Source organism: Anomaloglossus baeobatrachus, chromosome 1 (assembly GCF_048569485.1).
Source record: "Anomaloglossus baeobatrachus isolate aAnoBae1 chromosome 1, aAnoBae1.hap1, whole genome shotgun sequence".
In the NCBI taxonomy this organism is placed as follows: domain Eukaryota; kingdom Metazoa; phylum Chordata; class Amphibia; order Anura; family Aromobatidae; genus Anomaloglossus; species Anomaloglossus baeobatrachus.
Window position 1 is genome coordinate 882,212,077 of NC_134353.1, and position 14,937 is coordinate 882,227,013.

The window sequence follows — 14,937 nt, forward strand, 5'->3', positions numbered from 1 at the left end:
ATGAATTTCGGGCTTAGGGCCAGCTGATAATATACAGCTAGCCCTAACTCCATTATTACCTAGCTAGCCACCCGGCATCAGGGCAGCTGGAAGAGTTGGATACAGCGCCAGAAGATGGCGCTTCTATGAAAGCGCCATTTTCTGGGGTGGCTGCGGACTGCAATTCGCAGTGGGGGTGCCCAGAAATCTTGGGCACCCTGCACTGTGGATTCCAATCCCCAGCTGCCTAGTTGTACCCGGCTGGACTCAAAAATTAGGCGAAGCCCACGTCATTTTTTTTTTTTAATTATTTCATGAAATTCATGAAATAATTAAAAAAAAAGGGCTTCTCTATATTTTTGGTTCCCAGCCAGGTACAAATAGGCAGCTGGGGGTTGGGGGCAGCCCGTACCTGCCTGCTGTACCCGGCTAGCATACAAAAATATGGCGAAGCCCATGTCATTTTTTTTTTCTTTTTGGGCAAAAAACTGCATACAGTCCTGGATGGAGGATGCTGAGCCTTGTAGTTCTGCAGCTGCTGTCTGCTCTCCTGCATACACTAGTGAATGGAGGATGCTGAGCCTTGTAGTTCTGCAGCTGCTGTCTGCTCTCCTGCATACACTAGTTCTGCAGCTGTCTGCTCTCCTGCATACAATGAACATTTTGAAGAAGGAAATGACATCAGACCTTTTTTTTTTCATCAACAATCTTTAATGGCATTGTGCACTGATTAAAAACGCAGTGAGCAAAAACGCAGCAAAAAACGCACCAAATCACGGCAAAAACGCATGCGTTTTTGCTGCGTTTTTTTTAGCCGCGGTTGCGTTTTTTGAGACAAAAACGCACATAAAAATGCAGCGTGAAAAAAACGCCTAGTGCGCACATACCCTAACTCTCTACATTTGTCACCCAGTCATGGCTTTCATCCAGCCAGGTTTCCGTAATGACCATCACATCATAATTGACATAAGAGTCTCCAATTCATTCATTTTGTTTGCAAGACTTCTTGCATTTTCCAGTAGACATTTAATACTATTAACACATTTATTACTCCTAGCCTCCCTACGTTCCTTGCATGTCCCAGCCCCCCCTAATCCTTCATTGACCCCTACCATCTCACTGTCTCTACGTATCTGCTCTATCTATCCCCTTATTTGCTCCACTACCCTCCCTCCCCCCAGATCCTAGTTTAAAAGCTCCTCCATCCGTCTGATCATTTTCTCCCCCAGCACAGCTGCACCCTCCCCGTTGAGGTGCAGCTCGTCCCTACCGTAGAGCCTGTAGCCGACTGAGAAGCTGGCCCAGCTCTCCATGAACCCAAACCCTTCTTTCCTGCACCAATTTCTAAGCCACAAATTTAACTCCCTAAGCTCCCGCTGTCTTTCTAGTGATGCTTGTGGCACCGGTAGTATTTCTGAAAACACCACCTTGGAGGTCCTGGACTTCAGCTTCTCTCTTAGTTCCCTGTAATCATTTTTAAGGTCCTTCCACCTGCCTCTAACTTTGTCATTAGTACCAATGTGCATCGTCACCGCTGGGTTTTGCCCATCCCCACCCAGCAATCTGTCTATCCAATCTGCAATATGCTGAACCCGAGCACCCAGCAGACAACACACTGTTTAGCATTCACGGTCTCGGCGACAGATGACCCTGTCTGTCCACCTAATTATAGAGTCCCCTACCACCAACATCTGTCTGGCCATTGCTGTACTCCTATTTCCCTCCTTCCTACAGCAGTCGTTTTCCTGGTTACTAGGAGCAACGTACTGCTGTAGGGATCCTAGTCCTGGCCCTTCATCTAATATATAAAGCTGAGTATATGTGTGTGTGTATGTGTGTATGTGTGTGTGTGTGTGTGTGTGTATGTCCGCTAAAGGAATCCACACCGTCGCATTTACAATCACAAAATTTTGCAGACGCCCTATTTGACCCAGGGAACATCATAGACTATGTTTTGATGGGAAAATTTAACCCCGCGCTTAACAGTTACTCTCCAAAATCCTGCCTCCATTAAACTGAATGGAGGTGGGAGCTACAGGCTATTAATAGCAACTGTCAGTGATGCTCTAGGAACAAAATAAACTGTTAGTATAAGAAACTTATGTGTGAGGTAATAAGATGTCGGTGGGGAGACGGTTAGAGAGAGACAGACAAAGACAGGCAGAGAGAGAAACAGAGACAGATGGGGAAAGAGACAGATGGGGAAAGAGACAGATGGGGAAAGAGACAGATGGGGAAAGAGACAGATGGGGAAAGAGACAGATGGGGAAAAAGACAGACGGGGAAAGAGACAGACGTGGAAAGAGACAGACGTGGAAAGAGACAGACGTGGAAAGAGACAGACGTGGAAAGAGACAGACGTGGAAAGAGACAGACGTGGAAAGAGACAGACGTGGAAAGAGACAGACGTGGAAAGAGACAGACGTGGAAAGAGACAGACGGGGAAATAGACAGACGGGGAAAGAGACAGCCTTGGAAAGAGATAGCCCTGGAAAGAGACAGCTGGGCAAAGAGACAGACCTGGAAAGAGGCAGCCCTGGAAAGAGACAGCTGGGCAAAGAGACAGACCTGGAAAGAGGCAGACCAGGAAAGAGACAGACAAAGACAGATGGGGAAAGAGACAGACAAGGAAAGAGAGAGACAGACGGACACACACATAGAGACAGACACATAGATAGAGCGACACAGACAGACACAGAGATGGAGACAGATAGACTAATACAAATACAGACAGAGAGATAGAAACAAACAGACAGAGACATAGACGCAGACAGACAAAGAAAGACACAGACAGAGAGACAGACAGACAGCGACAAACAGACAGAGGCTGGGAGAGAGACAGAGAGACAGTTACTATCCCGGGCACCACCCGGGATAGTAACTACAGCTAGCAGGGCCAGATTAAGGTTGGTGGGGGCCCCTGGGCAGAAAATCTGGTGGGGGCCCCATAACGTTAACATTTTTAGCCGTAACAGTAGAGCACGAACTGTAGCATTTAGATATAAATCCACTGAGCATGGATCGTATCCTGTTCTGCCACATTCAGATTTACACTTATACACAGAAAATAAAGTTACTCACATTTTTTTATTGATCCCAATGTTAAGACAGCCAAGTAATAGTAAAAATAAAGAAAGGGAAAGTTCTCACTGGCAGCAATGGTTGCTGAAAATCACAATGTGCTCTCTATTGTATTGTCTCCGGAGTAGTACATAGCAGCTGATGTCTGTACACGGTATGCCATACCAGAGGTATGCCATATCAGAGGTGGATCTAGGTTTTCCTGTCCATGGAGTAGGAGTTCAGTTTGGCGCCCCCTTCTATACACGGCTTATGCGGTTTGAGTAGTTGTCATGTGACCGCTCATACGCCATTTTCACACGTGCCGATGAGCTGCTCTTCCTAATTCTCTCGATGTTCAGTGAAATACTACAGCCCATGAAGAGAAGCAGGAAGAGAAGCTAATTGTGACTCAAAGTATTAAAATGACCTGCAAGTGGTCATGTGACCACTTCTAAAATTAGCAAGCAGAGCTGAATCCTTACATTGAGTATATTACAGGTTGTTGGATTGGGCATGCTACGGGGCTTACTTTTATTATTAAAGCGGTTGTCCAGCTCGACAAGGAAAATTTGTAGTTATATGACTGCAGACTTCTGAATTCTCACAGCTTGCGGACTGCACACTGTCATGATTTTCCCGTGCCATGAGCAAGTAGTCATGGGACTGCAAGTATGCGATTTGCTTACTTCCGGCCACATTCAAATTAGACGTCTGCAGCCTCACTCAATAGTTACATGCCCTCAAGCTCTCACTGCTGGCATCGGAGAGTCCTGACAGTGTGCAGTGTGCACACTGAGGATTCAGAAGTCTGCAGTCACATAGAAACTTTCATCACAAACCTGGACATCCCCTTTAATGCTACTAACATAATGTAGAAACCCTTGCGGTCATGTAATTTTACAAATCATGGCTTGCTACATGTGTACAGGATCAGAATCAGTAAAATGTACATAAATACACTGTGTGCAGAATTATTAGACAAATGAGTATTTTGCTCACATGATACTTTTATACATGTTGTCCTACTCTAAGCTGTATAGGCTGAGAGCCAACTACCAATTAAGTAAATCCGGTGATGTGCATCTCTGTAATGAGGAGGGGTGCGGTGTAATGACATCAACACCCTATATAAGGGGTGCTTAATTATTAGGCAACTTCTTTTTCCTTTGGCAGAATGGGTCAAAAGAGAGATGTGACGGGCTCTGAAAAGTCCAAAATTGTGCAATGTCTTGCAGAGGGATGCAGCAGTCTTGAAATTGCCAAACTTTTGAAGCATGATCACCGAACAATCAAACGTTTCATGGCAAATAGCTAACAGGGTCGCAAGAAGTGTGTTGGGCAAAAAAGGCGCAAAATAACTGCCCATAAACTGAGAAAAATCAAGCACGAAGCTGCCAAGATGCCATTTGCCACCAGTTTGGCCATATTTCAGAGCTGCAACATTACTAGAGTATCAAAAAGCACAAGGTGTGCCATACTCAGGGACATGGCCAAGGTAAGAAAGGCGGAAAACCACCACCTCTGACCAAGAAACATAAGATAAAACCTCAAGACTGGGCCAAGAAATATCTGAAGACTGATGTTTCAAAGGTTTTATGGACTGATGAAATGAGAGTGACTCTTGATGGGCAGATGGATGGGCCAGAGGCTGGATCAGTAAAGGGCAGAGAGCTCCACTCCGACTCAGACGCCAGCAAGGTGGAGGTGGGCACTGGTATGGGCTGGGATCAGCAAAGATCAACTTGTGGGACCTTTTCTGGTTGAGGATGGAGTGAAGCTCAACTCCCAGACCTACTGCCAGTTTCTGGAAGACAACTTCTTCAAGCAGTGGTACAGGAAGAAGTCGGTATCGTTCAAGAAAAACATGATTTTCATGCAGGACAATGCTCCATCACATTAATCCAACTACTCCACAGCGTGGCTGGCCAGTAAAGGTCTAAAAGATGAAAAAATAATGACATGGCCCCCTTGTTCACCTGATCTGAACCCCATAGAGAACCTGTGGTCCCTCATAAAATGTGAGATCTACAGGGAGGGAAAACAGTCCACCTCTGGGAGCAGTGTCTGGAGGCTGTGGTGGCTGCTGCATGCAATGTGGATCGTAAACAGATCAAGCACTGACAGAATCTATGGATGGTGGCTGCTGAGTGTCATCAGAAAGAAAGGGGGCGATATTGGGCACTCATTTTTTGGGGTTTTGTTTTTGCATGTCAGAAATGTTTATTTCTAAATTTTGTGCAGTTATATTGGTTTACCTGGTGAAAATAAACAAGTGAGATGGGAATATATTTGCTTTTTATTAAGTTGCCTAATAATTCTGCACAGTAATAGTTACCTGCACAGACAGATATCCTCCTAAGATAGCCAAATCTAAAAAAACCCACTCCAACTTCCAAAAATATTAAGATTTGATATTTATGAGTCTTTTGGGCTAATTGAGAACATAGTTGTTGATCAATAATAAAAAAAAATCCTCTAAAATACAAAATGCCTAATAATTCTGCACACGGTGTACAGCACCAGAACCAAAAGCAATACCAAAATACATCACTAGCACCCTCATCAGTAAACGAATATATCACCAGAACCACCAATACATGACTACAGTACCAAATTTACTACAACAATATATTGTAATGTCACATCCCCATATACATTTGTATCACATGAATTAACAACTCCCAGTATGTCCTTAACAATTGTAAGAAAATGCTGGGAATTGTTATCAGTATTCATCAGACTTTGAACCATACAGGAACCACAGTCCTGATGAGAAGCTTTGAGTATCACACACATACAGTCACATCCAGGTACCTTGTAGGTGACATCTTCCCTGATCGGAGTCATCCTATTCTTTCTTCTCCATCTTGTCCAGACGTCATGATGACTATTCACATCCACAGCTCCTCTCTGCAGACCTCCCGGGCCTTCTGCAGCACATCTCGACATTATGCCCTTAAAATAAATAGCAGAATGATTATAATGTTCCTAAATATAAATATATGACCTACGCTGTGCGCCTGAAAAAATAATTGCCCCTCACTGTGCTCCCTGCACAAAATGACCCACACAATGTCATTCTTATGGCACATGGCCTCTTTTTTCAGTACTGGGCCCCCGCTTCACACCGTCCTCTACATTGTGTACCCACTATACTGTACTTCCAAATGTCTATACTGTGCTCCCTCATCACACTCCCCCTCCTGAGCTGTGCCCTCACAATGTCCCCCATGCTATCCCCTCTCTACACTGCCCTCACCCTCAGTACCAAAATCACTGAAAGTGCAACTCAATCTCACATTCCCCCTCTTCAGCATACTGTGCCCTCCATACTGTGCCCTCACACTGGCCACCATGCTGCCCCTTCTCTATAGTGCCTACCTCCTTCACTATACAGTCACTATACCGCACCTCAGTCTCACATTCCCCCTCCTCAGCATACTGTGCCTCCATACTGTGCCCTCACACTGGCTACCATGCTGCCCCTTCTCTATAGTGCCTACCTCCTTCACTATACAGTCACTATACCGCACCTCAGTCTCACATTCCCTCTCCTCAGCATACTGTGCCTCCATACTGTGCCCTCACACTGGCCACCATGCTGCCCCTTCTCTATACTGCCTACCTCCTTCACTATACAGTCACTATACCGCACCTCAGTCTCACATTCCCCCTCCTCAGCATACTGTGCCCTCCATACTGTGCCCTCACACTGGCCACCATGCCGCCGCTTCTCTATACTGCCTACCTCCTTCACTATACAGTCACTATACCGCACCTCAGTCTCACATTCCCCCTCCTCAGCATACTGTGCCCTCCATACTGTGCCCTCACACTGGCCACCATGCTGCCCCTTCTCTATACTGCCTACCTCCTTCACTATACAGTCACTATACCGCACCTCAGTCTCACATTCCCCCTCCTCAGCATACTGTGCCCTCCATACTGTGCCCTCACACTGGCCACCATGCCGCCGCTTCTCTATACTGCCTACCTCCTTCACTATACAGTCACTATACCGCACCTCAGTCTCACATTCCCCCTCCTCAGCATACTGTGCCCTCCATACTGTGCCCTCACACTGGCCACCATGCCGCCGCTTCTCTATACTGCCTACCTCCTTCACTATACAGTCACTATACCGCACCTCAGTCTCACATTCCCCCTCCTCAGCATACTGTGCCCTCCATACTGTGCCCTCACACTGGCCACCATGCTGCCCCTTCTCTATACTGCCTACCTCCTTCACTATACAGTCACTATACCGCACCTCAGTCTCACATTCCCCCTCCTCAGCATACTGTGCCCTCCATACTGTGCCCTCACACTGGCCACCATGCTGACCCTTCTCTATACTGCCTACCTCCTTCACTATACAGTCACTATACCGCACCTCAGTCTCACATTCCCCCTCCTCAGCATACTGTGCCCTCCATACTGTGCCCTCACACTGGCCACCATGCTGACCCTTCTCTATACTGCCTACCTCCTTCACTATACAGTCACTATACCACACCTCAGTCTCACATTCCCCCTCCTCAGCATACTGTGCCCTCCATACTGTGCCCTCACACTGGCCACCATGCTGCCCCTTCTCTATACTGCCTACCTCCTTCACTATACAGTCACTATACCGCACCTCAGTCTCACATTCCCCCTCCTCAGCATACTGTGCCCTCCATACTGTGCCCTCACACTGGCCACCATGCTGACCCTTCTCTATACTGCCTACCTCCTTCACTATACAGTCACTATACCGCACCTCAGTCTCACATTCCCCCTCCTCAGCATACTGTGCCCTCCATACTGTGCACTCACACTGGCCACCATGCTGACCCTTCTCTATACTGCCTACCTCCTTCACTATACAGTCACTATACCGCACCTCAGTCTCACATTCCCCCTCCTCAGCATACTGTGCCCTCCATACTGTGCCCTCACACTGGCCACCATGCCGCCGCTTCTCTATACTGCCTACCTCCTTCACTATACAGTCACTATACCACACCTCAGTCTCACATTCACCCTCCTCAGCATACTGTGCCCTCCATACTGTGCCCTCACACTGGCCACCATGCTGACCCTTCTCTATACTGCCTACCTCCTTCACTATACAGTCACTATACCGCACCTCAGTCTCACATTCCCCCTCCTCAGCATACTGTGCCCTCCATACTGTGCACTCACACTGGCCACTATGCTGACCCTTCTCTATACTGCCTACCTCCTTCACTATACAGTCACTATACTGCACCTCAGTCTCACATTCCCCCTCCTCAGCATACTGTACCCTCCTCCATACTGTGCCCTCACACTGGCCACCATGCTGCCCCTTCTCTATACTGCCTACCTCCTTCACTATACAGTCACTATACCGCACCTCTGTCTCACATTCCCCCTCCTCAGCATACTGTGCCTCCATACTGTGCCCTCACACTGGCCACCATGCTGCCCCTTCTCGATACTGCTTATGTTCCCCACTACCCAGGCTCTATACTATGCCCCTCACACTTTTCTCCACCAATACTCTCCACTTACAATTTTCTCTCACCATACTGCTGCCTCACACTTTTTAATGGTGCCCCCCTGATTGCCGTGCAGGGGAACATATGCCGCATGCCCCCCAAAGGTACGCCTCTGTACAGTGTACAGGAGAATACATGACTGTTACACAATATACTGTGATACAGACACCAGAGGTTATACAATATACACATTATTATATACCATCTGATGTGTGTACACAGTATATCACACTGCTCTGTACACTGGATGTGGTATCCCATGTGCACAGATATACAATCCCCTGCACTGATCACACCTGGACCTACAGGATGTAACATATTCTATATGTAATATGGGCCATATAGTGTAATGTGTGCTGCAGGCTCAGATGTGATCAGTGCAGGATTCTGTGTAGTGATGTCTCTGCTGGAGATCAGTGTGCGTTATTGCAGGGGAGGGATGAGGCCGATGACCCGGCACTGACAGCCCGACCTGATCTGCAGCAGCTCACACTCCTGCAATAAGTCACACTGATAGCAGAGTGGCCGCTGACACTATGGAACCGGTCTGGAGTTATCAGCGGCGTCCTGCTCCCTCCTCACTGCAGTCTCCTGCCCGGCCGGCACCATGATTAATGACCTCATACTTACCGGGATCCACTGAGACCTCCGGTCCTCCCACAAGCTCCTCTACGGCAGGAAGAAACAGCAGCGCGGTGACGTCATCCTGGCAGACGCAGCCCACACAACGTACAGTGGGCGTGTCTGCAGTACAGTAATGGCCGGGATTGAAATACCTTAAAGGTACAGTGCGGTCTTGAACCACTGCGACATTAATAAAATGGCGGACACACAGATGGTGGTGGGGGCCCCCTCAGAGGCTCTTGTGGTGGGGGCCCCTGGGCTGAAGCCCCGTCTGCCCCGCCTATAATCCGGCCCTGACAGCTAATATCTAATATCAGACAAACAGGCATATTTACTAGGTTGTGACAGATTAGGACTAGGCTACCTGACACTTTTCCCCCTACCTTGTTGGAAGCAGGGAGAAAACTACTGCAGACTGCAATTATGTGTACAATAGAAGTAGTGGGAAAGCCATAGTAGAGGCCAAGGTATAATTAAAATCTGTGCTGATAATAAAAATAGTCTTCAGTTGTCCAGCTATGTAAACCCATTAACTTATAGAAAAATGAGAATTACTCTTATGATAAAATATAAGCAATTTTTAGAAATGTGTATAATTAATAGATGTGTTTTCAGGTGCAAACGATGTCAAGTCATCTTTGTCAGGCTTCATGTCCCTCTTGATTGTCACAAAACAAATTATGAGTCAGCGCCCTAACCATAGTGATATGAATGTCTACCTCCAACCTTGAAAACTATGAAACTATGAATGTAGCCTGACCTTCCTGTTAAATGCTGACCACAGGATGTCAGATGCGCTGGGGCTTGGTGTGAACCAGACTTGAGTGTTTTCTGAGAATCAGGTGTACAAGAAATTACTGTTCAAAGCAAAAACGTGTAGATATATTCTAGGTTTCCATCATAATGGTTAGTAGAGATGAGGGAATAAAACATAGTGGAATTCAATTATACTCAAATTTTACAAAAGCCGCAGTCACCAAAATGCAGATTTTTTTGTATTTCACTTGTGCGCAAACGCAGCAAAATAAGCGGCCATTGCACAACGTGAATATTTTCATTCCAGATACCCCTTGTGCTTCCAGGAGGTTTTAGACCACCTTCACTCTTTGGGTATTCTCACACGAGCGTATGATATCGCATTGCACTCAGATCAATGTTATTCAATGACGGAGAGCACATGGTCAGCTTTTTTTCTCATCCAGATTCTGGATGAGCGAAAAGTCGCAGCATGGTGCGATTGTCAGAGAGAGATGTATCACTTGCACCCATACAAGTCTATGTGTGCAAGTGAAACATCGGACTGTACTCGATTGACATCAAAGTGGAGTGCAATAATCACATCAGCTGACAATAAAGGAGATGGGGAGATTTCCCTCTCTTCTGCAGCTCCCTCCCTCTCCTCCACAGCTGTGATCTGATCACATGATCGGATCACAGTTGGATGACACTTGGACCACACTGGCAGCACAACGGGAGCTGACGGTCATTAGCATATCACATCCAATGCACTTGCATCGGAGACCATATGATGATGTAAATCCAGCCTTTGTTATGGTTGCTGATGAGGGTATTGGCCTATCCAGGCATGTGCTTCGGCCTTTTGCAAGTTGATGTTTGGAGGCGCATGTTCTACAAACAACTAATAAGAGCCTGACTATATGTTCAATCTGTTTTTGAAACTTTATCCTCCAAATGGCATATTTTCCAGACCACAAATAGATCGAGGCAATGTACAGGAAACAATTAAGGCTTCCATCATCCTTCATGATTACAGATGGATTTATGAGGCATCCTTGGATGATGTGGAGGGTATGACAGAATCCAATGTGCCGTTAACACAGGACATGCCTTTCACAAATGTTCCCCTATTATGTGCCCTCAGCCCCTCCCCACTCATCCCCATTAATTAAACCTTTAATCTTTGGCTCCTCCATTGAGTGCTTACCGCTGCCTGATGTATCCTGTGTGGCGCCCGCAAGGTGCCGATCTCATCACGTTGCTACACGTCGGGGGTGGCGCTCAGTCCCGGCATTGCACTGTTCAAATGTATTTACTTCTGAGAGATGCAAATACTTTTGATATGGAAGGAGGGAGCTGCGGTCACCGTCACTGCCGTGCTCCTCAGCAGTGTGTGCATGCCAGGCACACTATCACACAGCAGGCCCGGCACAGCACAGGGGACTGGTCCTGCTACTTTCAGCTACTGTGCGGAAGGTGAATAATGCTGCCCGGCCTGCACACTGCTGAGGAGAACGGTGGTAACTGCAGATTGAGCGGCCCACTACAGGCACCGGCCCTTCTGGCATTTGCCAGAATTGCCCTATGGCCAGTCCTGGCCTGAATACAGTAATAAGAATAAAGAAGGCTCATGTTGTACTGCAGCTGTAAGGCTATGTTCACATGTAGCTTTTTTTCTAAGAGTTTTTAATGCAAGCTAAAAGCAGCTTTTTACAGTAACAGCAATAGCTATGAGATTTCAGAAATCTCATGCATATGCTTATGTTTTTTCCAGCATTTTTGTAATTTGCAACATGTCAGTTCTTTTAGCGATTATGCAGCATTTTTCGCCCATAGATAGCAATGACAAAGATAATAAACGATGCAAAAAATGCAACCATGAATTTTTACAATGTTTGTGAAGTGTTTATGATTAGGGATGATCGAATACCTCAAATATTCGGCTTCGCGAATATTCGATGCGCAATGTAAGTCTATGGGAAATCCGAATAACAACTATTCGAAACTATTCGGGCTTCCCATAGACTTACATTGCGCATCAAATATTCGCATAGCGGCGACCTATTCGTTGGATATTTGCGAAGCCGAATATATGAGATATTCGATCATCCTTATTTATGATACATAAAACTAACTTGATTAAACAAACATGTACTTTACCATTCCTACAGATTAAATGCACAAGGAATACGTTTGAAAATTCATATCATTTTATTTGATAAAAAAATGGTTAAAACATACATTATTTAAAAGGTTAAGTTGGAGCGTTTTAACAGGTAAAAAAAATTCCCATGGGGTACAGCTGGTATATCAGTAATGTCAATATAAGGACTATCTATCTTTGGCATGAAACAAACCTATAAATCTCAATAGAAGGATCAATATACAATAAATCAATATGACGACTAAATAAAGTGCTTCAGTGCTTATATTGGATTTTGCATATCATGCCATATATAAAAAGTCTATAAGTAAATGCCTAATCAAATATTGGTATTGCATTGACATATTAGCACATGATCACAGTTGTATGCCAGCATGAGAGCAAGGTTATGCCCATAGTGAAATAACTATGCAGTGTGTACAGATAAATGTCAGTATGTGATCACAATTGTATTCCAGCATATGAACAAACGTACATACCAGGGGCACCAGGAATGTTCCCAACGCGTGTTTCGCCATCCCTCTCAAGGGAAAACATGTTAATAATAATAAAAAAATTATATGCATTTTCAAATGTATTCCTTGTGCATTTAATCTGTAGGTATGGTATATACAGCTCTCGCAAAAATTAAGAGACCACTACAAAATTGTTTTTCTGATTTTTCTCTTTATAGGTTTATTTTTGAGTAAAATGTAAATTGTTTTTTATTCCATAAACTACTGACAACATGTCTCTGAGTTTCGAAGCAATCAATTTTGTATTTATTTTCTGAAAATGAGAAATGGTCAAAATAAGACAAAAAAATGCATTGCTTTCATACCTCAAATAATGCAAAGAAAACAAGTTCATAATCATTTAGAAACAACAATACTAATAATGTTTTAACTCATGAAGAGTTCAGAAATCAATATTTTGTGGAATAACCATGATTTTTAATCCCAGCGTTTCAGTGGTTTTCAATGGGGTTCAGGTCTGGAGAGTGGGCTGGCCATGACAGGGTTTTGATGTGTTGGTCCTTCATCCACACATTGATTGACCTAGCGATGTGGCATGGTGCATTGTCCTGCTGGAAAAATCAGCAACTGTTTTTCCAGGATAACCTTGTATGCGGCTTGATTCATACGTCCTTCACAAAGATTAACCTGCCCAATTCCAGCTTTGCTGAAGTATCCCCAGATCATCACCTATCCTCCACCAAATTTCACAGTGGGTGCAAGACACTGTGGCTTGTACGCCTCACCAGGTCTCTGTCTAACCTAATCTAATTAAATAACCAGTTGTTGGGCAAAGCTGAAAATTAGATCCATCAGAGAAGAATTACCTTACTCTAGTTCTCTATGGTCCAATCCTTATGGTCTTTGGCAAACTTTAGCCTGGCTCTCCTTTGCTTCTCATTGATGAAGGGCTTTTTTCTAGCTTTACATGACTTGAGCCCTGCTCTAGGAGCCTGTTACGAACTGTTCTTGCCGTGCACTTCACCCCAGCTGCCATTTGCCATTCCTTTTGTAAGTCACTTGATGTTATCCTGCGGTTGCTGAGTGAAATTCGAATAAGATGACGGTCATCCCAGTCAGTGGAGAGTCGCTTTCACCCTCTGCTGGTCTGTACTCTGGTTGGAAGTCAACTGACACTGGAATTGAATGGCTGTCAGACTTGTAGAGAAGCTGATTTGTATAAAACTGTACAGTGGTCTCTTAATTTTTGCCAGAGCTGTATATTATAAATTCACTAGGACCTAATATTATATTTTGTAGTATCCTAAAACACTCACTGTAGGCAAATGAAACTTATAATCCCACTACAATGCACCAAAATCTCACCCAAAAAGTTTTTTTGAGCAGTAAAGAGAGCAGATCTTGTCTGCAGAAAAAAGTTGCAAAAACGAAATATGTGAGCAAAGCCTAAAGCTTGTGAGGGTCCAGTATTAGTGAAATCTGTTAAAGCATAAAATAATGTCTATAAAAAGAACACATGTAACACCAAGATCAGTAGGAGATAATCATTTGTCAGGAAAGTTTGTGCGAAACTGGAAGGTGTCATTGGATCATAACTGTCAAACGATTAGTATAAAATGGAAACGTCCCACAAGTAAGTATTCACACCTAAATGGAAGACCCCTGAGATCATTCACTATATTGTGTTGCGTTTATTGTATAATTGACTCAATATGAATATTTTGAGCATACGGTAAGTTACAAGAATTGCTTTTACCTTTCAAGTAGATGATTCGTGTCATTGCTGAGCTTTATTGGTTGGTGCAACTGTACATTATATCCTGCAACAAATGATAGAACTTGTGAAATATAAGCATAAAGCACCCTGAAGGAACCTCCGAAACGTACGTTGGGGTATGGGCGGTGTGCATCTACATTAAGGTAATGTGCTTGATATTTGCTGCTTAATTTACTTCATTCAGTCTATTGAGCTTTTGCCATGAGCACCTGGAGGGTTATAGTGGCCATACTCTGATGCAATCTGGCGTACTAATCAATTCCCTCACATTGCTAGCAACCTTTATTGCCTAACAACTTGCTATACTGCTGTACTATGGAATCTATTTTTCTATTTTTTTGTTAGTCTGCTGACAGTGTATTACAACTATCTGTCACAATATAGCAGTGAATGAAGCCTGTGATTTGCACCGTTGAATCAATTGACCTTATAATATTATTACTATTTGCACTTTATTAATTTATTATTATATACTATTGTGGTCACTATATATATTTTTTATCATCTAATATAATATATATTTATCTAATGAAAAAGGACAAGACTGTACAAAGGCTTAGAAAATTTGTATAATTTTATTAGAGTCAAAGTTTACAAAAGATAAAAAAGTTT

General features: G+C 44.4%; 1 long non-coding RNA gene across 1 annotated transcript; it reads right to left on the reverse strand.

The window, feature by feature from the left end:
- Window positions 1-3,252: 3,252 nt before the first annotated feature.
- On the reverse strand, window positions 3,253-9,266 carry LOC142301771 (uncharacterized). The gene is made up of 3 exons (XR_012752879.1): window positions 9,198-9,266; window positions 5,857-5,997; window positions 3,253-3,408 (listed from the first exon to the last, which is right to left on the reverse strand). It is a non-coding gene; the product is annotated as an uncharacterized LOC142301771 (long non-coding RNA).
- Window positions 9,267-14,937: the final 5,671 nt, after the last annotated feature.